Below are 26,857 nucleotides of genomic sequence, written 5' to 3' on the forward strand. Positions count from 1 at the left end.
CTACAACGCATTGAGAAGCAGGTCGCATGCCTCCCATAGAAAACAGACATAGGGCAAACTTTGATTCAAGCTGAACCGCATTAAGTGGGTCTTTACCCTGAGCTGTTTGTGACTGTGGGCTGTATTAAAAAAATTCAATTTACATGCTGTTGCTGGCCAGACAAAGCTACAATTAACTAACTTTAACATTCAGTATAAGGACAAGCAAATGTTACTGCAGCTTTGTTAAAGAGCAACATTTCAGCAATTGAAAACAAAAGTGCTTACCTCAGTTTTCATCAGTAGCCTTGCATCTAAACGTGTGGTGTGTTTTCATTCAATAAGGCAAATTTTGCTGATTATACCCAAATAAACATTTCTCAGCCATTTACTTCTGGCTCTATTTCCTGAGTATGACCACATTTCTTTTATTGAAACTTGATTTGCTTGAGGGCAGAATGTTTGTTGTTGGCAAATTATTAAAGTAATCTTGAATGCTGTAAAAAGCTGTGGTTGAACTGAATTCTGCCTCAGAGAAATGTTTGTATAAGTAAAACTCCAATTCTGCTGACATACTGGCATCACTCCAAGTCATTCCAGGACACAACTCCATGTACAGTGAGACATTATAAGGTATATTACTGATAGTACACAAAACATTCAGAATTACCAAGTTCTCTTTTCCATAACATCACCTATATCTTCCTCTGTAACAAATCTCAGATGTTAATTTTTCATTATCCCCAACAGATGGAGATAAAAATGTTAGATGGGTTATTTATGTCTTAATAATGAGAACGTAGACTATCTTGTACTCTAAACTGTGGATATTTCATTTGTTAACAAGGCTCAATGTGATCCAAGGTGTAACATAAAGAGCACAATGGTGCAAGTGCTCTCTTCTCTTTATGAGAGCTACTATTGTTTGTCTTTTTATGTGAGGCACCAAGGGGATTCCCTAATGTTATACAGTAGACTCATTTGTTAGCGTTAAGGATTGTCATTTAATATGTAAATTGAGATCACAGCTAAGGTTATGCTGCTGTAGGCGATGAATTAAAGATGAGTTTGCATGTTAAAGACAAGTCCTAGAGCTTCGACAGAATGTAGCGCAGGAGGCTGTGATATTTTATTACTATAACAACTGTTTCCTTTGAAACCCATTTTAGTGAAAGAGAGTTTTACCTTTTTTTTTTTTCAGTCGATGAAATTTTCATGAATAGCAACAAACTCTAGCTCCCTCCCAACATTGGAAAGATTTTGGCCTAAAATCAATAGGTGCCATCTGCCCGAGAGCCTTGTGTCAGCAGTTTAGCCATATCACACTATCTACTACATCTCTCTGATCAAGACATGGCTGCAGCTCAAACGCTTGCCCAGAATGACGGCTGGGCACAGAAACAGTGGGTGGAGAGAGATGCAATCTCAGCTTGGCGAGCGCTTTGATGTGAGCCAAGGCGTCCAACGATTACAGCAGCCCTGTCCTTTGTGGTCGGGGCTGTTTTGTCCCTTTGGGAATACACCCTGCAGAAACCAGCTGCTGGTGAAAAAATATGCCTCTTTTGTGGAACAGCAAATCGTGCTACAGATATATTCGATGGGTTACATGTAGAAGGGGGAGTCCAAATGCTGAATGTACACCATGCAGCCTGTAGTTGTCAGTGTCATCGCATGCTTCCTCTGAGATGATGCTGTGGGCTGTCTACCATTTTCACTGCCAGAATCATTACTCTGAGTGGGCATAATGAAGGATCTGCATATGAACACAGACATACACCTCATTATTATAAATTATATAAGGGAATGATGTCTTTATTTTTACCCATGACTCTCTTGAAGTGTCATGTCACCTCATCACAGGACCCCCGCTGACAGATATGAACTAGATGTCTCCAAAAGGAAACCGTGTTACAGGCAGACATCATATTTACCACCAGTGGTGACAGCACAGCCCAAGGAAGTATTCGTCCTCAGCCCAAATAGTGTTAGTCATCTGGAAAAACAACAGCAACACAGAGCATGTTATTACATTTTCGTTCAGAGCCAACACACATTGCTGACAGAGACAGTACGGTTTTTCGCCCGGAGCTAGCAGCACACTCGACTGAACATAAATAACACTTCTGAATCAGTGACTTACTGCTGTGTGTTCTTCAGCTTTCACCACCCCAACCAAGGCAATTATGGCACAATCGTGGGGCGTGCGCCCGTGTGTGTGTGTGTGTGTGGAGGGGTTTTTTTTTGCGCTGAACTTCCCGCGGGGGAAAAACCTTAAATCGTTGCGGTTAATCCTGTCAGAGGCATTTAGCATAAGCACATTATATTTCATTTCAATATGTGAAAGAGATGCCACACTGCCTTCGCATCTTCATATCAGCTTCTGCTCATGTTCAATTCAATTCAACTTTATTAATCCCCATGGAGGAAATTGATTTAAAAGCAAGAAAAGTGCCTCAGACAACAAGATAAGGGACATAAAAACTAAGTCATGGTTTGAGAGAGGGAGGGAGAAGCGTAGCAAGAGCATTTTACGAAACTTACTTCGTGTGAAGACCAGAGTGAAGTCTTCATTGTGTTGGCTCTGTTTTCAAGGATGCTGTAAAACCTTTTATGTGGCCAGCTGCTTAAAGTGCCCCTGTCATGTCAAGTATGAGTATAAGCAAGAGTTTTTATCTTAAATCGTGGAAACATGGTGAATTCAGGGTATCTGGGAAAATAGCGGTCAAAAAGCATGTTGTTAAACCAGAGATTTTTATTTCTCAGGAACTAATCACAGACATCTTTGAAATTTCCTATGAGAGACAATCATTTAGTTTTTCATTCCCTGCAATCACAGCTCTTATGAAAGACTGGCTTTATGAAAAAAACAAACAAACAAACAAACATTTCTTTTCACGTCACCCCTCTTATCATTGGGAGTGAAGCATGCTTGTGCTCCATGTATGCTTTGAAATAACATATATTTATAAAGCCCAAAGAAACCAAAAGCACTCTTATGAAATCAATAACACTTCACCTTAACCCCAGCTTTATGCATTCTTTACAATACAATCAGTGTGCTTACAGACATTCAGCTGCCGTCAGAATGTATTCTTCTTGTGTAATCCTCTTCTCAGTTGTCTCAAAGCTTAAAATCCTTACTCACAAACCTTACTCAGTGATTGTTTTAATTATCTGTATGTCCTTTGAGATTGATAAAACAAAAGAAATCAATGAAAGATAACAGCCCGTTTAAGCACACTGTACACAAACACGTTTAAACACTTCCACAGTTAAAGGGTTGCTTCACCCAAATTACCATAAAAGATATTTTCTCACTTAATGGTATTCTAAGCAGGCAAATTGTTTTGATTTTATTTTTTCCAGGCGTGTGGATTATTCACCGTAACAAGGAAATTTTTTCCAGAGAGAGATGCCACTGCTGATCTCTCTAAATGCCATTTTTTAAATGTTTTGAGAGACAGAGACAATTCTAGTCACTTCCATTGTACTGGGGTGAAGGCAGACATTTCAGAGACAGATGTTGCTTGGCAAATGGAACCAAAACTGTCCAAGTACTGGTGTAAAGTCTCTAAATGCTGCTTTAAACAGCTTCCAAAATATACATTACTATCTTTAATACTGCTAGTGAGCCAGCCTGGTGACCTGTTTTGTTTTAAATATACCTGAACCATATGCAACATATTAAGAACAATAGGTACATAGTGTAAACACATCTGAAAGCTTGATGTTACAAAAATGTCGCTACAACCGATTTTCCAGCTGTATTATAATGAAATGATCTGATTAGTGACAATAAACATGAAAATAAACACCATGAAAGTCACTCATGTACACTTTTACACTATGCTTTTAAATTTTACACTATTCAGACACAGACATCAATGAGCCACAGTGACAACTGATAACAATATAAGCAAGGTCGCCATTTTTGTCATTGTTTTCCTACTGCACCTAGCAAGACTTGATCACAGTAGGCAGGAAAATTCTAACCTGAACAAACAATTTGCCATGTCAGATGTCAACAAGACAACATCAGACAGGCTTTAAGACAGCTTATAATAAGTTGTGATGAGATATTAAAAACCTTTTTTATGCATGACAAAGTAACACTGCAACCTACTGCAGCTAGCACTCCTTTGCTGGATACTCCTTTGGGAGAAATGGAGAAACCACTTCTTTAAGAAATAATGCTTAAAACTATGATAAAACTACAATAATATCTGTCCTTTTTCATATAAAAACACATAATTTCAACAAACCAAATGTGAGCATATATTTGTAGCATGTACTCGATGCAACATTTTACAGTTAGAAATTTAACTTGTCAGCAGTGATGGAAAGAGTACTAGAATATTTCACTCAGATAAAAGTAAGATTACTTGTTTAAAAATGTAGTTAGATAAAAGTAATAAGTTGGCCAGTAAAAATGTACTCTGGAGGATAGAAAATGTTATATCATAAACAATAAAACTCCACAGCAGCTGCAACACACAAACACGCAAATTAGCATGCAGCTAATTTCAGGTCATGCAACATTGTGGGTGTGTTCAATTTGAGTTACTTAGCATACTAGCATGTTGTTGCATTAAATCAGTGACTAAAATAATTGTAATTAATGTAGATGTAACCCTTTTTAAAGATTTGCTGAGGTACAATAATGTTAACCTTGACCATAGTGCAAAATGATGTTATTTTTTGTTCTGTTCATAAACTGCTAGGCCTGGGCGAGATGTGACTGCACTCCCTGACACTCCACCAGTGAATGTTAACATTCAGAACATGTACCTTTTACAGAATGCCAGTTGAGAGGCGAGTGGCACTTCGCTGGACACGGACCCCTGCCCTCCACACCGGCAGCTTTTTTCTCTGCTCCTTTCTTTGGTTCCATTCTCACACAGTTCATCATGGCTCATTCATGCAACTCTTACTCTGTAACAGATATAACTCGCAATGTAGCAAAATACCATACTTGGAATAAAAAAACTTCTTAAGTAAAATTACAGAATTTAAAAAATACTCAAAAAAGTAACTACTACCGGCCAGAGCTGTGAAAATACAAACTCATGCAATGAATGTCAGCAATAAACATTCATGATTTAATGGATCAGTGACTACGGAGCCTGATCTCTTACTCTACACAGCTCTCTTACTCTACAGAGTAACCGTGTAGAGCGTGTGATCTCAAGCTGTTCGGTCCCCACGCCATCATCAATATTTATGAGCAAGTCAGTATCCTTTATTTAGAGCAAGTCAACCTAACTTGCAAATCCACCTGGGCTTACCTTTGAACATGATATCTGATTTATCCAGTGATAACGGCAACAGCATGGTGCCATGATATACAATGTAAAGGTAGAATTTGCACATGAGTGCTAGGAACAAGATTACAAGTAAAAGACATACAGAATGTCCATTTTGGCTAAATGTACAGGATGTCCACTTTAAGTCTCTGTTTGACTATGATTACAAACAGCTTTAGTAAATGACACATGGTTTAATCAATGTGTAATTATGTTTGTTTTCACACAACACTCCACACCATTATATAACTCTTCTGTACTTGGTTGTCTTGACCACACTCCAACACCATTTTAACATCCAAATTAGCGGCTTTTCTATATAGGTCATTGAGCTCCTGGGAGCTTTGCTTAACCAGCGCTACTAGCATTGTGACATTTTTCTCAGCCACAAGGGAGCTCTACCGAAGAAAATGGGCTTCATCTGAACCACAGTGTCGGACTATGAGGTAACAGCAGAATTTTTAACAAGGACCATCAAGAGATCAATGATTCATCACGCTTTATTTCCACTACGCATAACTCATGACCCAAGGGCTTCATTAGGCTCTTATAAATTTTTTCATCATGTACATAGACGCTCCACAAATACAGCAAAGAGGGATGTCAAGTGTGAGCTATCTATTCCAGTCCTTTAATTCACAAAGAGAGAGGAAACTGTCATTTGTTGTAAATATTCATTGTACACAGCATATACTTAAGTCATGAAAGAAGAAGGCATATATTACCAGTTCATATATTATCTTTTAATTGACAAACAAGCAAAAAAAAAACCAAACTGCTTGTATTGAATTGTCATTTAAGTATATGCCTGAAATAACAAATTAAAGTCACCATGTCATTTAGTCAAGAAGATGATTGTGTTAATAATGTAAGTTCTAAATTGTTGGCTAAGAGTCACACGCTTATAGGTCCTATATGTAAAATTTGTGAAGCAATTTACATGTATCAATTGTTTTTATTGCCAACGAGTGAACTTAAAAAATGAGACCTTCCACAACTTTTTCGGTTGTGTGCAACAGCCTGTGGACTGATTTTTATTTGAAGGACCCGGGCCGGATTTTCTGTAAAAATCCAACGGATGTGACGCATATTTGTTAAAAGATCTTCAAAGGGAAAAAGACATCACTTGCAATAGTCTTGCCCCGCTGTTCGCACCACAAGCGAGGGTAACAGGATAGTGACTGTAGCTCACTTAACTGCCACCGGTGTCACTAATGAGAAATAATTTCTGATTCTTACGTATAGAACCTTTAATTGTGAAACCTGCAGTAAATGTATGTGTGGTATATAAAGGAGAAAAAGATCTGGTTCATTAGAACATGGATTTTTGCATCAAATTTATTGGTTATGAGTACACTGTTCTATTTAAAGGGAGCAGGCTTTTATGTAAGCAGAAATGTAACATGATTATATGCTTGTATGAGTGTTTTGTGAAGTGGCCATTTAGCTGAATGGAAATGAAGTAAGTATGTAAAGTAAAGTTTACTTAGTATAGCACCTTTCACAGAGCAAAGTCACAAAGTGCTTCACAAGAGAAAAATTATGAAAAATAAGACCATAAAAAGCAGTAAAGAAAGAAAACAAACAATAAAATATAAGCAACAGAAAATACACAAAATTACAAACACTAGACAGCCCGAGGTGAGACAAAAGCCATTTTGAATAAATGAGTCTTCAGCTGCTTTTTAAAGGTGTCAACAGAGACCACACATCGTGTGTCTACAGGAAGAGCATTCCAGTGTCGGAACCACCACTTCAAAGGCATGATCACCTTTTTTTTCAATTGAGAGCGAGGGACAACCAGTAAGCCCTGGTCAGAAGACCTAAGTGACTACTGGTGATATAAGGATGAAGCAGGTCAGAGATGTACACAGATGCCTGACCATGCAGGGCTCTTTATGTGAAAACAAGAACCTTAAAATGAATCCTAAACTTGATGGGAAGCCAATGTAAAGAAGATAAAATGGAAGTGATGTGAGTTGTCCTGCTAGACCTGGTCAAGAGCTTTGCAGCAGTGTTCTGGGCCATATGTAGACTTGCTGAGGCAGGTGAAAAGGGAATTTTAGTAGTCTAACTGGGATGATATAAAAGTGTGAATAATCATCTCTAGCTCAGGTTGTGATACAACAGACCTGAGTTTGACAATGTTTCGTAAATGGAAGAAACATGTACAGGTCAATGATTTGATATGTTGATTTAAGTTCATAGCCTGATCAAATATACGACTGAGATTTCTAAGATTACAATGTACAGCTGAAGACAGGGTCCCAATACACTAAGCAACCTTGGAGGCTATGCTATCTGAAGCAGTGATAAGGACCTCAGTCTTATCTGTGTTTAGCTGTAAAAAGTTGTTAGCCATCCAGTCCTCAATGGCAGTCAGACAATTGTACAAAACAGTCAGTTTGACAGTCTCATCAGGCATAAAAGAGTCATACAGCTGGATATTATCAGCGTAACAGTGATGAGGGATACCTTTAAATTTGCTAATAATATGACCTTAGGGAAGCATATACAAAGCAAATAATATAGGACCCAAGACAGAATCCTGAGGCACACCACAGGAAAGAGCAGCAGTTTCAGACATGTAGGGACCGAGTAACAGAAAAAACCCTATCTGAGAGATAGGAGAAGAAGCCTTTCAGTCAGGATGCTGTGATCTACAGTATCAAAAGCTGCACTAAGATCCAGCAGCACCAAAACAGAGCACTCCTCCACATCAGAAGACATCATTATGTCATTGGAGACTCTGAGAAGAGCAGTTTCAGTGGAATGCTTCTGACGGAAACCAGATTGGAACTTATCTAAAATGTTGTGTGCAGTCAAGACAGCAGTAAGCTGTTTGGCAACAATTTTCTCTAAAACTTTTGAGATAAAAGGCAGCTTGGATATAGTCCTATAGTTTTTGGGAAGGGATGGGTCAAGGTTATTTTTTTTTTTCAGTAGAGGCTGAACAACTGCATGTTTAAAATAGGCTGGGACACGACCAGATTGCAGGGAGCTATTTATAGTAGAGATGAAAAATGAAATAATGGTTATGTCAAGCATCAATTATGATTTCAACATGGAAATCAACTCCTAAGGCAAATCGTAAACTAAAAAAAAGATAGATAGCAAGATAGCAACAGAATCAGACAGTGTTGTAACTGACAGAGCACTGACATTGTGGGTGTATGTGATGTTGTGTGTAGCTTTATATTTTGTATGGTGTGTTCTGTGTGCTTTTTTGTTTTGTTTGTTTGTGTGAGGTTTTTTTTTTTTTTTTTTTTTGCTCTGTACTGTTTGTTGTTGTGCTGTTGTATGTTTTGATTTTGGGGGACTATGGATGCAATTTAGCTTCGAGCTAACTCCGGTGCAGTGCATCTTTAATGTTTAAAACTGCACACTGTCCCAATCAATAAATCAAATAAAAAAAACAAAAACAAAAACAACAAAAAAAAAAAACACTTGTTCCTTTGCTTTCCCTCTGATTTGGACAAATGCCTCTCTAATAAACTAAACTTTAGATTTTTCAATAGATTTGAGCTTGCCTCCATCATAGCAGCTAAAAGCAATGTTGGATAGAGAGTTATTGTCAATATGTTGTAATGTATAAATTGCCTTAAAGCTGCTCTATTTCATATTTTTATATTAAAACTACATCAGGGGACGAGTAAGAGTGCCTCAGCCAGCAGCTGCAAAACAGGCTGCAATGTTATCTTTGGGAGCAATCTTTTGAGATAAGTTTCCCTTTAACCATTACACTATGTAACACAATTTTTGTCCGTGGTTACTAAGTGTTATTTCCTAATTGCTTATGTCTAAAAACTTTGTGACCTTTTTGTGACCTGGACAATGATATTTAGAAATGTCCTATTTCCGATGGGAAAATGGGTGAATTTGCACATTTTCATTCACATAAAGTCAGAAAAAACACCATATGAATCAAAATTAACACGTATTTATACTTAAGTTATACAAAAGTGACCACAAAGGAAAATATGTAGATTTCAAAATAGCACTATCCTGGTCACAAAAGCGAAGTTTGAAGGGAATAATACCCATGTTCTATATGTTTTAGGCATAAGCAATTAGGAAGTAACACTACCCAGAAACAAAAAACAAGTAAAAATTTGTTACAGGGTGTATGTGTTGATGCCTTGTGTCACTGCCCAATCATTGAAGGTTTAACATGATGCTTCCTGACAGCAACTTCAAGTGTAAACATTTTTTTTTCACAAATGTCAAGATTTAGAAGCTAATAATTACCACTAACTCATTACTGAACTTATGCCTGGTCATGGGGACACTTGAACATGTTATCACTTCTGTTACTGAATCTGATTGTAATGTAATATACCAAAATAATCAACATAATCCATCTGTGATTAAGTTAAATCCCGAGGCCTGGGAATGTATTAAAATACAGAAAAAACAAAGGCAAATGGCAGAATTATTACCCAAAATGTCTGTTGTAAACATCCATCCCAGTTTACAGTTTACAGTGTCCTCTTAGTTCAACTTCAACCTACCATACTTGCTGTAGCTGTGAACAGACAGTTTTCCTATTCAGTGAAGGATTATTAGCTACATTTCAGATGAGTTACTTTCAGTTTTACCTACAAATATTGCAGTTTAGATAATCTGGCCAAATTCTGATTCTTTTTTTTCAGCAATGACACAGTGTTCTCAGATCTGAGGAATTTCTTTGGTGACGGCAATGTTATCACAATTAATAAGAATGATGGCTAAAACTATAAATATAAGACCCAAATCATAATAAACTGGAATTACCTTTTAAACGAGTAAGCAAGTTACTCAATTCAGTATCATAAAAATTACAGCATATCCTTCTTCACAAGCTGAACTATATCAAACATATGCGGCATGTTGATGTTATTGATTTATGAACTGGTATGACTTAATGACAGCATATTGAACTTACTAACCATAGAAGTGACTCCTGGCCTGTGTGAGAGGCCTCTATATGACGCACTGGTGACTTTGTGGTATTTAGCTTTTGTCCTGTGCAGATCGCTGACCTATCCGCTCCCTCTGGACAGCTGCTGTCTCCCCTTTTATGTGACTTCATCAATCCTTGCAGTTAAGTTCTGGGCTGTGGCCACTTTCACAAAGAAGAGAGGGTCTTTCTCTGCCTGCCTGGACCTGTGGAATGATTTGTTGATCACCATCATGGAGAGCATTTGTTCACTCAGACAGCTACTTCTGAATGTGCTGAGCACAAGATGGACCTGTGCCATCATGTCTGGGATTGAAAGGGCCAACTTGACCCTCTGTGGCCCTACTGCACTGTGACTCACTCGTTTCTCTCGGTCGCTACTCTGTCATCACCTGCAAATGAAGGCTGACTCTGTAGTGTCATTTAGGAGCAAGGCAATTACTACCTGGTGTTTATTACAACTAGGGGACACTGTCATAGATATAAAGCACTCAACACAATTTGGTGACTGATCCTGAATCAGTGTATTGACTGTAAGAGAATCTGAGTATATGCTTCTTGGGGAGACATATAAACTCTAGCTGTGTCCCATTTCAGGGAGCTGCTCATTAGGACTGAAGGCTAGTAGGTTGAACTTGCACCTTCTCTCCAAATAAGACATCTACAGAGGGTTCACCATTGTGTCATCACAAGTACTCTCACAGAGACAAATGACTAGAACTCAATGAATTTGGGAATTAATGAATTAGCAGTGAGGTACTCTGTGTTTAAAATACCACTGAGTTATTTCTATGTTGCAGAAAAAAAGCTGAAGAACCTCAGTAATTGATAATGACTTGTACCTTTATGACAGGATTCATTTTGCAGAGGCAGTCACCACAGTTTCCACTGCTGAAACCTCTGAATGAACCTACCTACCACTTAAAATGGATTCTGGATAAAAATCCTACTCTGTGTTCAATTTGTGCACATACAGTAATCAAATCTGCCTCTGAGAAAATAATGGTGGTGACTGCACCTGTCACTGACTGACAAGTCAAATGGTAAGGAAATTTCTCTTGGTTTGCTTGGCTCTGCAGTTTTGTTTTGACTGTATTAGGGGTGTGCCCAAATTACAAATACATTATTCGGCAAAGCGCAAATAGTGTTTTTTTTTTTTTTACAAACATTCATTTTGTACAAATATTTTAAAAATTATTTGTTTTCAGGAAGAAAAAAATAAATGTCAAATACCAGTGCACAGGTCGGTTACATCACTATCTCTCTCCTCTGCTCTGCTGTTACGTCTATCAGCAGGTCTCAACAAGGGGAGTCACTTCCACCTGCTACATGACGCACATTTCCTTATTTGGACATCACTCCCAGCATTGGGGTTGTTCCCCAGAGATAAATCTAAGCTACTGACCCATGCGAAGTGCTCCCAAGGGACTCTCCATAACCTGTTGTTCCCCTTCTCCTTTCCACAAAGTTAAGTTGTAAAAAATAGGCAATAAATGAAAAGTGCAAAGCAAGAATCACCTTTGAAGTTCTTCTCTACATGTTACACGCTGTGCTGTCTCTGTGTTATGGTTGTATAAATAAGTAGCGGCCTGTCGGCACATTGGCAATGCACTTGCTTGGTTTAGTTCAGGAGTCAGCACAGTTATCTATGATCTGGGAGACTCGAGTTTGAGACCCGGTGTGGGGACCTCCTTTATAAGATAATTTATTCATAAACACTTATTTTAACACTTTAATATCCTGAAATTAAAAGTATATTTAAAAAAAACAAAAACACGCCTATTTCTACTTTTATTTGAATACAAATACAAATGTAAATAATTTTGCTGCCTCAACAAATATAGATACAAATACAAATACTGGGCTCTCTGCACATTCCTAGACTGTATCATCCATATTCAAGATCACCTGTTTGCATCACAGCAATACACATTCATGGGAGTGAGATGATCTGTTATGGCACATTAGAAAGTGAAAAAACATAAAGTAAATTGATAACACTTCTCCTGTTGAATGCCATGCGTCTTTAGAGTTTGCATTAGAGCTTTTAGCAACAATAGCAGCGTGGCTCTAGGGATGGCAATTATAGCACTTGGCTCCTAACACTACTATTTAGTAAGGATTTTAACAATTTTGGACCAGAATCAGAGGATACTAGATTCAGACAGGAGGCAGAAATGGCTATTTGCAACATTAAATGACCACACGAGACAAGAAGCTGTAAACTGGTACTGTGTATTATTTTTGAAAATAAACAAAATAAATTAAATAACTTCAAGTTCAGTAAATAGTTAAATTCCACAAAGATATCTCAGTTTGAATTCAGCAATTAATTATTTCTTCTGTCACTTTTTCTTTTGGTTTTGAACCACTGAGTTCTTTTCAACTACTTTTCTGTTTTGACTGGGTGCACCCTTCTATAGGTTAACTAAATTCTCAATATCTGGATCCAACGTTAGTTAGGTAACAATATCAGAACCATATCCTGTTCAATTTTATCACTTCACAACACATTTAATCCTTGCAACAGTTCACTATTCACTGCTCTAGCAATAACAAAATCACTTTAACCAAGGTACAATAATACACCATATCAATAGTATGAATACTCAGTCCACTCATTTAAACCAGTGCTGGTTATGGCTCGGTCCTTCCACAGGCACAGGGAATGCGTTTGAAGAAGAATGAAGAAGGTAAGTGTCTATTCCAAGTCAAGTCAAAAAATAAAGAGTAAAGTCAGAGTCTGGGACTTTGGATTGTGCAAGTGGGGCTGGGGGTTGAGCATGAAAGTGGTGCTGGCCTTGTGCAGTAAGATGTTTACCCTACCGCTGTGGCAAGAGAGAGGTAAGGTTGACAGTTCTCGGCTCTGGGCTCTCGGTTCAGGGATCTTCAATCCAGGGATCTAATGGTCTCGTCTGGTTTGGCTTGCCATCAACTTCAAATCAACTCAAAAAACCTGACCTGCAGTCATTGACATGGCCAGAAATGATCATTAATCAATTGCCATTCTGATTTGTCAGAAATGATTAATTCCTTAAACCTCAACAAAATGTATACATATGATGTAAACAATCAACATATTTTAAATAACCTTTACAGTAAATGAATTTCTGGGTAAAATGAACTAAATTACTATTTTTTTCTTAACCTGGTATTTTTAAATTAAAACAATATTACATGAATTATAGACCAACAGTGTGAACTTTACACTTTATATTCTTATGTCTTCTGTTCTTTTTAAATCAGATTCACTATATCAATGAAGTATAATACGTGATAAAACATAACTTGGTATGTTTCTTCAGTATTTAAAAGTTCAGTAGCTTTATCAGCCACAGAAAACATTGAACAATTAAATACTCTACATGTCACATCTTTATATTTTTTCCAGTTGAGTTGTCAAACAGTGTTACTTTAGTTGAGCTCTACAACAGTCAGCTAATTGTACTGTTCAGCACTAAAGGCTAATTTTTGTTAGCTTTAGGCTGATTCACTTGAACTAGCCAGCTTAGCCTAGCTTCGTGTAGCGCAGCATTTAATTGTTTACTTTTACTACGACTCACCAATTCAGGAGTTCCTCTGAGTCACTCGGCAGGTTTCAGTGAGCAGTCTCTCACACACACACCTGTATGAGCTTACAACAAAGTACAGGCTGTTACCGTTCTGTTTTGACAACATTATATGGTGTTTTTACTGTTTTATCTGAGTTATATTTTTTACCACTCAGCGGCAGGTCCTTCCTCAACAGTGTCACCCAGCGTCTGACTAGCGTACGCTGTGTAGCTTGCCTACGGTGCTGCGGACCTGCGCTCTGATTGGCTAAGGCACTTCTGTGTTGTTAACTCTTTGTGACCCGGGTTACACAATGTTAGTTGGTCAGTCCACCACTTTGGTTGGACAGACATTTCCGAACAGCTATTGGATGGATAGCCACGACATAGGGTACAGACATTTATGGCCCCCAAATGATAAAACCTTCACACTGATTTTTTCTTCAGTGCCAGTCATGAGTGGAATGCCTCGACTGTCGAAATTTGATGTAGACATTCATTTCACCCTCATGATGGATTGTAATAACTTTGATCTGTAAACACTGTACATACAGTATTAAACATAAGCATACTGGCATTGTCATTGTCAGTATTTTAGCATGCTGGCGTTAGCACTCAGCTTAAAGCACCTACTGTGCCAAAGTACAGTCTCAGCTGAGTTTGAGTCTTAGCTTTAGCTTGACCAGCATGATACAAAGTTTTTGTGTTCATTGAAAAAATGCCTCCAATTTGGCAAATGGGCAAGTGAGCCATGAGGTGTTGGTTCAGTGATGTTTTTATGCTTTTTTGAACATCTACCAAGTGGTATTTATGTACGGTATGTTATTGATCTTGTAGCAACCGCACATTTGGAGAACAACCAGGCTAATCTAAAGCTTGAAAGAAGACAGTCAGTTCCTGCATGTCTATTTAAGAGAGATATGTACATTTATTGATTCAGAACTTCTAGTGTCATGATTTCTGATATTAAGTGAAACTCATTGGAGTGTAAAGGCTCAAACTGTCTCAAATTTCCTAAGTATACACAGTCTGACTTCCAGGCACTGTGAGTTCAGATTTTGTCTCCTGGCATGGCTGTCTGCATCATATCATCCTGAGAGACTTGTTCATGTTTAAAAAATACTGACAAATACTGACAAAACTTTACAAAACATTAGAGATATTTTTCTGCAATTTGACTTCCAGGAGGATTTTCCCCTTCAAAGTTTCATTCTGTTCCAACCCATAAATGCAGAGCGGTAGATGTGGTTACTCACAGCTTAACCTCCCTGGGAGCTGATCTCCATATCAGCTGCTTCATGTTGCACTTGCTGTTGTTGTGATCCAGAAGGTTCCAGGCAGTAAAGGAGGGATGAGTAGTGAGAGGCTTATTCCTGCTCCCGCTGCTTTACATGGGGCCTGTCAAACTAAGTTTATGGGCTTGCTGGTGAGGTCTAGCCTAAAGCCAATAAAGTAGCTACAAAACCTTCATGAATATATAATTTACCTCCTGACTCCCAGTGCCTAAACCCATCTACTTGTTTGGTTAAATGAGAAGTTCTTTCATTGTTCAACAGAGTTTTATTTAATAGTCTCACTTGACAAGTGTTACACAGAAAGGCCTTAATTTAAATTAAACATGTGCTGAGTTGTTCACTGTCAGGCAAATATGACTTAATTCTGACCCAAAGGTCAGTGCCATTATGTCGAAATGTGATGCATTTTCAGCCTGTCCCTGACTGTTTTTCCTCTTGTTTAAATGCCAGAGTATCTTCACAAACACTCCACTCTCAGACTACTCTCAATCATACATACATCTCAAATAAATTAAACTGCAAACTAAACTATTGGATGGCTCAGCCAGTAGCTCTAGCCAAGTCCTGACTTTTATCATGGACCTGATGTGAAATGTGATGGACACTCTCTTTATGCAACCTGTCTAGCTTTTCATTAACAAAGAAAACTGATGTTTTAAAGGGGTATTCCACTGATATTACACACAAAGATCAGTTTACTTGCCACAAAGAGAACTTCTGTGGTTCTGTGGCTTTAATGGAGCTTTCTAAGGACTGGGAAAATAAGCCTGGATAATGTCATCAGGGTTATTTTGGATTGGACATGAGAGTACAGTTGAAATGATTAGTTGATTTATGATGTCGATTGACAGAAAGTAAGTTAGCAACTATTTTGATAATCCATTAATCGTTTGAGACATATGCTTATTACAACTCCTCAGAGTGAGGATTTGCTGCTTTTTGTTTTCTCATATAATAGTATAGTGAATATTTTAGGAATATGGACTATTGGATGGACAGAGGAGGCAATTCGAAGATGTCACTTTGGGCTCTGAGAAACTCTGATGGGCAACTTTAAAACATTTTTCTGACATTTTTCAATAGTTCCATGTAAGGCAGATATATAATGTAGCACAACAAGCTAGTGAGGCATTGTAAATGGAACTGTGTTCCTGTGGATGCACAATGCCGCCTGCCTTACAAAGAACTACTCTGTAGGGAAAACATGATCGCTGCTGCTAGTCTTTGGAGCTGTTTCTGAACAAACTACCGTGCCCAAACCCTTCGTAATGAAGGAACATGTCACTCAGTGCAGCAATGTGGCTCATTGATGTGTTTTTAATAGTTTTTGGATGTAACTTTAGCACATTCAGAATGCTGCTTCTACAGTCCTAACAAAGATGAGTACCTGAACATATGCCAGTTCTCAGGTCACTGGATTCCAGTGATTCATAGAGCTTAAATTACTTGTCTATAAATCTCTCTGTGGCCTAGGACCAAAATACATTCATGATTGTCTTTTACCATTTGAACCCTCTTGGCCTCTTGAGTCCTCTGCTAGTGGTCATCTCACTGTTCCCAGAGTCCACACTATGGAGACACACATAGTTACTATGCAGAGCTGGAATATAAAGACTTAACCTGACTTTGACTACCTTTAAATCCAAGTTAAAAACTTTTATGTTCTCCACTACCCTGACTTAGCCTGAAGCATTCTTCACTGTACACCATGCAGTTAATTATTTGCCTATCTAGGATTTATTTCTCTGTTTGCATTTTAATTTTTTCGTATAAAATGTGCTCTACAAATAAACTTGAAGTGTGGAATTCAGTGTTTTTGGAGTTTGAACAATGCTGAATAAGTGTATGCATGGATTCACACTCAGGATATCTGAACACCTCTTTTTGAGTATTCTTTTTCAAATGATCTTTTAAAAATGTTCTTTCATAAACCCTCCAACTTTATGGAAATACAGTGCTAAATCGCTGGATCACCACTTTGGATTTCATGACAATGGATTCTTTGAGATAGTCCAGTGGTTTTAAAGGGTTTTAGGAAGTAGGCTGATTTTCTCAGCCCATAAAGGAGCATTTAAGGGGGACATGAAACATACATGTTTTGGTACCTGTAGTGCCCATCTGCATTAGAAAAACACCTTACCTAAAATCAGATTTTAAAAAGTTGTTAAAACCACAGATATGACAAATTTATTTTTGTATTTTCTACCTAGCTATCAACCTAGCAAGCCGACATTTTGGAGTGACGTCATTGGGATTGTTGGTTCTGTTGTCCAGTGAAGACAGTGAAGTGTTTCTGGGCTCCGTTTGAAATCATATCTTATCTTTTTATTGATGTCTAGTTTCTATTCTGGTCTTTACTTTGATTTTTCTATTTTTACAAGGTGCTATAATAGTTACTAGTACTAGTTTTAGAGACTGATTATCAATTGATAGTATCTAAAATATATGTTCAGTAAAAGGCAAAAGCTAGACTACACTGAAATACTGAAAAATCGCCATATGCATAAATATATTATTTGGCCTACTGCTGCTACTATTGGTATTGCTATTATTGATATTGTTGATTGTTATGGTCATGTTGGTCATGAATAAAACCATTGTGTAGTAAACAGGTAGATCTGACATCTGCCAATAAAAAATGCTTATTTAGTTGTGAGCCAATTCTGGGTTGGTAAAAAAAAACAAACAACAAAAACAAGTCAGACCTCCAGTTGTTTCTTAATGGATGGTCAGACGGTCAACACTCACACAATAATTTACTTTTGGAACAATATCTTACTTTTTCAACCCAAATTATTGTGCCTTACATTGGTTCGTGAAGGCTACGATATATTTTTTTAAAGGCTAAAACTTTATTGCATGCATTGCAAGAAGAAGAAACAAGATGATGGTGAGGAAGATAATTGAGGAACGTCTGGGGATTATCTCATCTATGGAGTCTAAAGTCTGGAGTGTCTGAAGTGTGAGCCTGACTAACTGCTATGGAAAACGTGGAGTCACGGTAAGAAATGTTTCTTTGGAGGTTTGCACAGGGTTTCTCTTTTCTTTTATAAGTTTATATTTATCATGTTTGTTATATAATTGTTGATTAGAGTGGAAATCTAAATTATGTTAACTTCATTGACTGCTTTGTATCCACTTTAATCATTTGGTTTATCTTCACCTGGTTTAGAAAAACAGAATGGGTGGGAAATTAGTAGAATGATAGCATTAGGGTGTATTAGAAAGTAAGGTGTTGGGTCACCATGAGCCTCCAGAATAGTTTCAATGCTTCTTGTGTGTGTCAAGTCTGTGTTCAACAGGGTTGGGATCTGGTGACTGTGAGGGCTATAGTATATTATTCACATCATTTTCATACTCATTTAACCATTCAGTGACCCTCATGCCCTGTATGAAGGCATCTGCATTTGTCATCTTTCTCCACTTGTGTACTTTTTTCTTTTAAAGGACCAGTATGTAGGATTTAGTGGCATCTAGTGGTAAGTTCGCAGATTGCAAACAAATGAATACACCCCTCCTCACCCCCCCCCCCTTCTAAGCGTATAGGAGAACCTATGGTGGCTGTGAAACTTGCAAAAAATGCGAAAAGCCCTCTCTAGAGCCTGTGTTTGGTTTGTCTATGCTGGGCTACTGTAGAAACATGGCAGGCTCCGTGGAAGAGGACCTGCTCCCTATGTAGATATGAAGGGCTCATTCTAAGCTAACGAAAACACAACAATTCTTATATCCAGAGAATTTTACACTTATGAAAACATACTTATGAATATTGTATTCCATTTCTGTTAAGTCCATTCTGCTAGATGCCACTGAATTCTACACACTGGACCTTTAATTACCAGTCTGTACATGGTTTCCTCTAGACAGCAACACTTTGAAAAGAAGAGCACTTTACCTCACAAACGCTTACTGGCTAGAATGAACCTGAGTACACTTTTAAACTGTTTGAAACTCTAATAAGAATCCAGTGAAGCCCTGACCGCTCATAAAGTGCATCACTCATCTGCACATTCAGACTAAAAAGACTGAATGTTTGACTTTTGTTTGCTTTGGGCTCACTATGAAAATTATTATAATCATGTCAAACCAGGGGGCGACCGTGTTTATGCAATTCATTCATTCATTCTTCTCCCCCCCTCGTGCAAGCAGGGCATGATAGCTGCAAGCAGCTCTCCTCAGAAGTAATTTTGTTTGAACTAATGAGCGGAGAGAGAGAAGCCGGCTCGGCGTTTGCTTTTAAACGTCTTTGATGAATGACTCCTGTCCCAGTGGCTCACGTTGTCATTAGCTTGACACCAGATAGAAGTGAAGTCCTAAAAGAAAATGGAAAATTGATTTACCTCAATTTTCATCCGGAGCAAATAGTTCATCCCCGTAATCCCACGCGACGGTGCACAGAGCGATTAGAAAACTGCCAGCGTGTGCTTCCTGTCGCGCTCATGTGGAAAGACACCATTCTAATCAGCAGTTATGCCATCGTTTCACTGTGCTGCACCAGTATTAATGTGATATGAAAGACAGTCACCAAAGCTGGAGTCTAATTTGGGCGACGTTTCAATGGGACTTATTTGGAAAGCTGGTTCTATTCTAATTGTATTAGATTTGAGCATATGTTCTGGGCCTAAGTGAAAGAAACATTTGGGGATTAATGAAAAAGCAGAATATTTGATTTTCTGAGCCTGGACAAAATTATGATTACATGGCTATACTTATAATTTATGGAAAGTCTTGTACATAAATAAATTAAACGCCAGTGTCAGGCTCTGCTACTGTCAGTGCTTCCTGTGATGCAGGATATCTTTCCCAGGCCAGTATGTATAAGTATCTCTAAGTGAGTCAAAATGCTAAGTGCAATTTTATTTTAAAATTAAGAATAAGTGCCATGCATAAACATTCCTAAGGGTTGGTGCTTGGTTTCAACTCCAAAATGTATTAAGAGGGCCCAAGAGCTCTCTTAAGTGAGTTAGGAGTGACCAGCAGAGGCAGCAGCTACATATTTTACATATTTTGGAAAGTATAATGATAACAAGGTCTCTCCAAATACACACACTACCCATACAATATGAATAAATCTTGACATGACGGATTCAGCCTGAATGCAATCAAATGTTCATGTTAGTGTGATTATTTAATGTTCATAGGAACAATATCTATGTCAATTATAAAAAGTGTAATATGACAAAATAACAAATCAATATGATTGTAAATGTATCATTTTTTGATTTTTAGGTCAACCTCTGCATTCTCAGAAACAATTATACATGTATTTGATTTACATAGCTACAAATTTTACAAAAAGATCTTCACAGAGTATCACTTAACATGGTTATTATATTCATCTACCCTGTAGCAGTGTTTCCCCTAGGTTGAGAGGTTTAGCCTGGCACGCAGCTACACATTTCTGTTTTCTATTTATCTGTTTAGCATCGTCAGGCTAGGCTAACCCCTTGTTGCTAACTTTGGAGCTAACCCCTTCACTTTTCCAGCTGTTGGGGAAACAACAGACGTGACTTTTCATGGTCTTGACAAGCTGCAGCATTTATTAACTGACACACTGTAGTCTGTACAGTACATTTACCACCAGCCTGACAACTTACTGCTAACCTTTTCCTCTGCTCTCTTGCTTAACCACTCACTTGCTTACGCTCTGCCCTATTCCTTAAAAGCAGCTATGCTACCTGCAGTTTCCCAGGCAACGACACAGACGTTAACTCACGTTTCGAGACAGCGCTGCTCAGTGGCTCCCAAATGCTATTGATTTGCCAATGAGTGGATATTTGGCGTTACTTTTGACATTTAAAAAATTATTTTTTGGCCTGGCGGGGGTTCTTGTTGGCTGTATTATTATAGGGGAAACACTGCTGTAGAGTTTTTGACCACTAGCAGCATTATGGAGGAATGTTTTTATGAGTGGGTGACCATTTTGCTTTTACTGTGTGTGCACATGAGGACGCACATGCATGCATGCAAGCTTGCAGGTGACACAACATCTCTGCCAATGCTTTCTCACTATTCTGCTAAATGACAGTTGTGGCAGTAATATGCAAAGATGTGTAGCAATGGGCTAACAAAGGCATTAAACTGACTGCAACATGCTAGAAAACTAGCTATGAAGGATATAAAAATAAAAAAACACATCTGTCAGACCTCCAGGATACACACACACAATGTGTTTTGGTGATTGACACTGAATGTAAACAAAATGTAAACAAAAACTGACATTGTCAACATAACAGTAGGGGAAACATACAGGCTTTCAACTTGCATGTTTCAATATACTTGATTATGAAAGTCTTGGATACAATGAACGCTGAATAGTCAGTAGAAGCTGTGAGGACTGATGTGATGAAGCCCTGACAAGCCCTCACCTCTGGAGGCCTGCTATTGGCTGATTCAGTGCTTGAGGGAGGGTATTCTTGGTGGACATAGGCTAATTGTAGTCCTTATTTCATTTCATTTTACAAATCACACTCAGACTTTTCTAACAGTTTATTTTAGCTGCTTTATCAAAGCCTCTAAATCCTTCTAAGATCTTTTTGACACTTAAGTCAATGTTTAGGATCGGGAAACAGGGAAACAATAAGAAGAGTGAGGCTAAATGAGCAGAGGATACCATCTAGATAAAATACGGCAAACACCATCATTGCTTCTTTTATTGCACATTGACAGTGTTCACCATCTGTTTCTACTTCTCTGTTTTGACTTTATGGATTCTGGTTATCTCAGCCAGAGGCAGGATGCCATTTCAATGTAGACAGCTCATCAAGACGAGTGACAAGTGTTGAGGTGTGAACGTGACCAAAGCAGGCAGGAGAAGTTGGGACTAAAAATACATTGTTGAGTGTAATGTACATACATTGAGTGTTCTGGCATCAAGTGTTGGCACTTTAAAGAGCAACCTAGCACCTAAATAGCATTTTTAGCACTAAAAGAGCAACATGGCTTGTATTACCCTGTAGGTCTACAAATTTCAACATTTTCTGAATGTCCACCATCTGCTTACAGCAGAGGAAAATCATTTTTGCAGTCTCATTTTGGGCTAAAACTACCACCTGTGTTGAACCTCTGGTAACCTCAATCACAGATGTCAAGACATGTGATTCACATTTGGCAGCTTGAAAAGTTTTCAACAAAAATGTTTTCACCATCAAGGAGAAATGGCTCATCCATTATCTCAACAAGTCCACAACATTCAGTTTAGCTCCTCACCTCCTGAGTCACATCCTAGTCACATGTATGCCAAGCAGAAACTGTTTGGAAACCTGTGTTCATGCGCTATATAAATATTGATCTGTCCTGTTACGGAAATGAAAACAGAATGTAGCCACGGAAACTTATCTAATAGAGCTTAGTGAAATCGGTCAGGAAGACAGCTTAATTTGCCATATCGCCTCTACTTTTCACTTATTGCTTATCATGCTATGCTCCAAGCTCTTTTCTTTGCTCCTGTTTTCTTCTGTTATCAAATTCAAATCCACATTGGTTTGAATCACACAGCCAACAAGCTTTATTTACCCTCTCTTTTTCTCCCATGAGGAATCCAATTACTAAGTGTGTTCATTACTGTAGACTACCACATGCACCCAGTCTGCCCCAAGATTGGATGGATTGCCATAGGCATGATCATATCCATTTTCAGTTATTTCTCTTGCACATTGGTTAAACAAGCCACTTAAATACTAATTGGATAACATAGAAGACACATGATGTTTCAGATGATGGACTGAGTGTTTCACCTCAAATTTCTGTTAGGAGCTGTAGGTAAACACAGCTGGAAGTTAATGGAGGTGTCTGGAGGCTAATGAATCTCATGGGTGGTGAATTGCAATTTTATTGATTTTACAAGTCTCCAATAAAGTAATGTGTGAATGTGATGAGGTTCATGATATCAGTAGCTGACATGGTGGTTGAGGAACAACCAACAGAGCTCATTATTTATAATTAGCCCCACCTTTTCAGTTACTGTCTCTGCTTATATCGCCGCTGCTCTTCCCACCAGGACATGCCGCTGTACCACGCTGCTGTGAAACTAGAGGCGCGTTCACACATACAGATACAAAGTAGTCAGCAGTCTCTGGTTGCTCATGAATCTATAGCTTCGTGTGTGTTGTGTTGAGCGTGTCATTTACATACTCTGCTCTGACTTGACAATTGTTTTCTGACATAGCCGCCATGCTAATGAACCAACAACTTCAGCGATTTCTGTTAAGATGCCGTTATTCTTTTAACAGTCTCTGCAGCTTGTTAAATACACGTCGTAGAGAACCTGGAGTCTGTGACAATCAGCTTTCACTTCATTTTGTTTAAAGTTATTTCACAAAGGAGAATGGAGAGGTAAACAGCCCTGTGCTTCTGTGACCTGCCCGACCGGAGGATAAGGCACTACTAAGCCGCACTTTAAAATGAGTCTACTAGCTTCTATGTACAGGTCAACACACAGATAAGTGTAAAGAAAATTAGACAGAAATGTGGTTTTGAGTGCAATTGTATAAAATGTATTAAGAATGGTAAGAATACTACAATAAAACTAGATGAGCACTTTATTTTTACAAAATTAAATACTGAAATGCCAAAGCAACTAAAATAGCAACAATACTGTGATCTTAAAATACCGTGCTGGTTCTGGGCAACAGGTAGGTAAAAATAAAAATCTGAACTATTCCTTACACAACCACAAAATCATAATTAATAAAACAGACTGACTATCAAAGGACTAGCCTTTATCTAATTCTGTTTGACCACTTGTTCCCCTTAAATTATGCAAACACGCACACACACACACACTATCACTTCAAACAAACACCTCTAAGTGTTGTGCAATATTTATCTGCATGCAGGTGCACGGCAAACCAAATGGCCAGCGCCCCCAGCAGTACAGCCTCAATACTAAATGAACAATATCAATAATATCAATATCAGAGCTAAATGAGGGAGCGTAGAGACAGCATTAGAACATTTTAAAAGGATCAAGAGGGCACAGTGTTTTCAACTCACAAGACACAAATGAACAAACAAACAAAAAAACTGAAATTATCATTGCCACAAGATAAGCTAATTATATGCCTCTACTATGATCACATCTGCCGAATAAGGCGCAGCTCAAATGCCACCTCACTCAACATCTATATCATAAAGAAACATAAAGAAAAGCAAGAATAGCAAGAATAGCATGGGCAATAAATACAACTAACAGTGCCATCCTTTCCAGGTGGGATCTACCCCATCTCCAACCACACCAAACACTCAATGCTGGGGTCCATTCCACATAAAGTTGAGCTTATCTCAACTTTTCTCTGTAGTATAGCTGGGCGCTTTCTGAATCTCTCAAGCTAGGGGGTGCTGACGTATGTCACGCAACAGATACACTTCATCAAATGTATCAATCCAACAGCTCCAAGCAACCACAGCAAATCCCCAGACACAGTTGATTCCAAAGACAGTAGCAGCAAAATTTTATGTTATATTAAATGATAAACTTTTAAAAATATAAACTTTATTAACCTGTAGGTGAACCTTGCTGACCTACCAGGTTCAAACTGGTCAATCTGCCCACAGAGCTGTTAGCTGGCTAGCCTAGAGATTAAGATAGTTGAAGCAAAGGCTCTGGATGCATGATGATAAAAAGGCATTTGTATCATTATTATCCTACCAGACTGTAGTTTTGTTTACATTCTAACTGGAAGAATTAAAAACTGGTTCTCTTCCCACTAAGGTTTAACTGAACCAATTTCTGACCGGACAGCTCTGCCTGAGAAATGATTGTATATCTGAGAATCCAATTTCTCTGTTGTTGATGATGATGATGATGACAACATCTGTCTATCCAGTCTGTCTGTGAGAGAATTGAGATGACAGTTCTACATTTTCATTGTTAAAGTTCAGCAGACAAACCACAATAGTACACCACCTATCTAAATCATTTACATCTATATATATATACACACACTAATGCAAATCAGTGAGTCTGAGTGATTTATTTGCACACCCACCAACCTCCTCCCCGTCTCCTCCCTCGTCAGTCTTGTGTCTCTCTTGTGGGAGGGTGAAGGGAACATCAAGCAGGCCAGACTTCACGATGCCAGATCTCAGAGGATCACAGAGTTCTTCAACCAGCCCGCCCCCACATCTGCATCCTTATTCTTCAATAAATTATCAGACTCATTTCTTGTTCTGTTTTGTATTCATGCATTTGACACAAACCCAGTTAATCACTCACATGCTGCTATCACTGAGATTTCTTTAAAAAAGATTTTTTGTTATGACACATATTATTAACATTTCTGGTTCGACTGAGCACTCACCAAGCCCCGTCCACCTTACTGTTGCTATGTCTGTCAAGCTTTCCATTCTCACACGGCACATATGCAGTTTGCATTCATAACGGTGAAAGATTTACCACTCAAAATTCTCAATAATATTTTAAGCAATGGGTCATTAATTCTAGACAGACATAATCAATAGCAGCAGGTGAATGTTGATTTTGAAATTACAACTGTCACCAGCATATTTAATCAGCTATAGCTAGTTATAGTTAACTCGACAACGCTGTCTCCAATGACCTTTATTACCTACCATATTTTCTCTAATAGTGGCCGGCTGTTATTTACCTCAACTGCAGAGGGTACCAGGCCTTTATTGGAAGCAGGCTTATATTAGAGAGAGGCCTTTATTCCTAATTCCCTCTGTTTGATAAGTATATTTGCTCATATTTTAGTATGGAGCCTCCCTGTTTTCTGATCTGCTTCCGTTTGCTCTATTAATTTTTTGTTACTGCATTATGTTATTAATAAAATTAAAAGCCTTCATTTCCCGACTTTTATTGTGAAACATTACACAAACATTTCAATATATCTTGTGTGAAGTATGACCGGTCAAGTACTGGAGGGGAAATATGGCCACTGTCAGTTAAAAATTATACAAATCTGAGGTAACGTTATGCTGGATATAAACATTAATAGCCAGTTAACAGCACAGTCAAATATCAAATATCAATCAGCTGTCTCTCTAGCTCCAAGCTAACTTTGTTCCTCTCACCTCCAGCTAGCCGTGCTCTCCTCTTGTCAGTTAACAGCAGCTCACGCTCCGGTTTTTCTTTCCAGTATCTGATTCTTTTCGTGTCAGTCTCAAAATGTCTTGCAGCTTTCGCTCCTTAGTTTTCTTCCGCAAAACTCTCTCTTTAAATTTGACGTCAAACTTCCGTCTGGTGGGTGCCATGTTCGCTCTCTACAGTGTTGTGGCCATGGATGTATTATAAGAGCTGGATACCGGACTAAAATTGGCGCCCATTCAGTCGTACGCCAAAAAAAGTTTCTAGCTTCCGGGTTTGCTTCAGAGTTGTGCGGCCCACTGAATATGCGCAGTAGTGTTCCCCCGCTGGCCAATAGCGGGGGAACACAGACTTTACGCTGTGATGACATCACGGATATTTAAATCGCTTTTCTCGGCTCGAGGAAAGTTTTACAAACATAAAACCTCCATGGATCAAAAGTTCATAATAGAAAGAGTCTTAATCGAAGTTGTTTGCAGTTCGAGGGGTCCTGTCTACAGTTTTACAGGCGTCTCTTTTACAATGGTGGTCTATAGAGAAAATCCTTTTTGGGCCGCAGGGAGATTTTTCGCTGCAATACCGCGAGTGGCCACTGGGAAAAATTGGCTGCAAGGCTGAGCGGCGGCGCCCTATCCAGCTCTTATTATACATCCATGGCATGGGTGTTATGGAAAATCTAGTCACTGACACTTGCACAGGTCCTATATGGTAATTCAAATATAGCTACCGCCATCTTGTGGCACCTG

General features: G+C 38.5%; 1 long non-coding RNA gene across 9 annotated transcripts; it reads right to left on the reverse strand.

Moving 5' to 3' along the window:
* Window positions 1–200: 200 nt before the first annotated feature.
* LOC121880987 lies at window positions 201–26,367 on the reverse strand. 9 transcript variants are annotated; one of them, XR_006091672.1, is made up of 8 exons: window positions 26,099–26,367; window positions 13,785–16,636; window positions 13,048–13,182; window positions 10,211–10,427; window positions 4,768–4,911; window positions 2,521–2,614; window positions 1,830–1,972; window positions 201–1,732 (listed from the first exon to the last, which is right to left on the reverse strand). It is a non-coding gene; the product is annotated as an uncharacterized LOC121880987 (long non-coding RNA). The 9 variants fall into 9 exon arrangements; XR_006091671.1 differs by lacking the exon at window positions 2,521–2,614; XR_006091674.1 differs by lacking the exons at window positions 201–1,732; window positions 1,830–1,972; window positions 2,521–2,614 and adding an exon at window positions 2,758–4,131.
* Window positions 26,368–26,857: the final 490 nt, after the last annotated feature.

Source organism: Thunnus maccoyii, chromosome 16 (genome assembly GCF_910596095.1).
Source record: "Thunnus maccoyii chromosome 16, fThuMac1.1, whole genome shotgun sequence".
NCBI lineage: Eukaryota > Metazoa > Chordata > Actinopteri > Scombriformes > Scombridae > Thunnus > Thunnus maccoyii.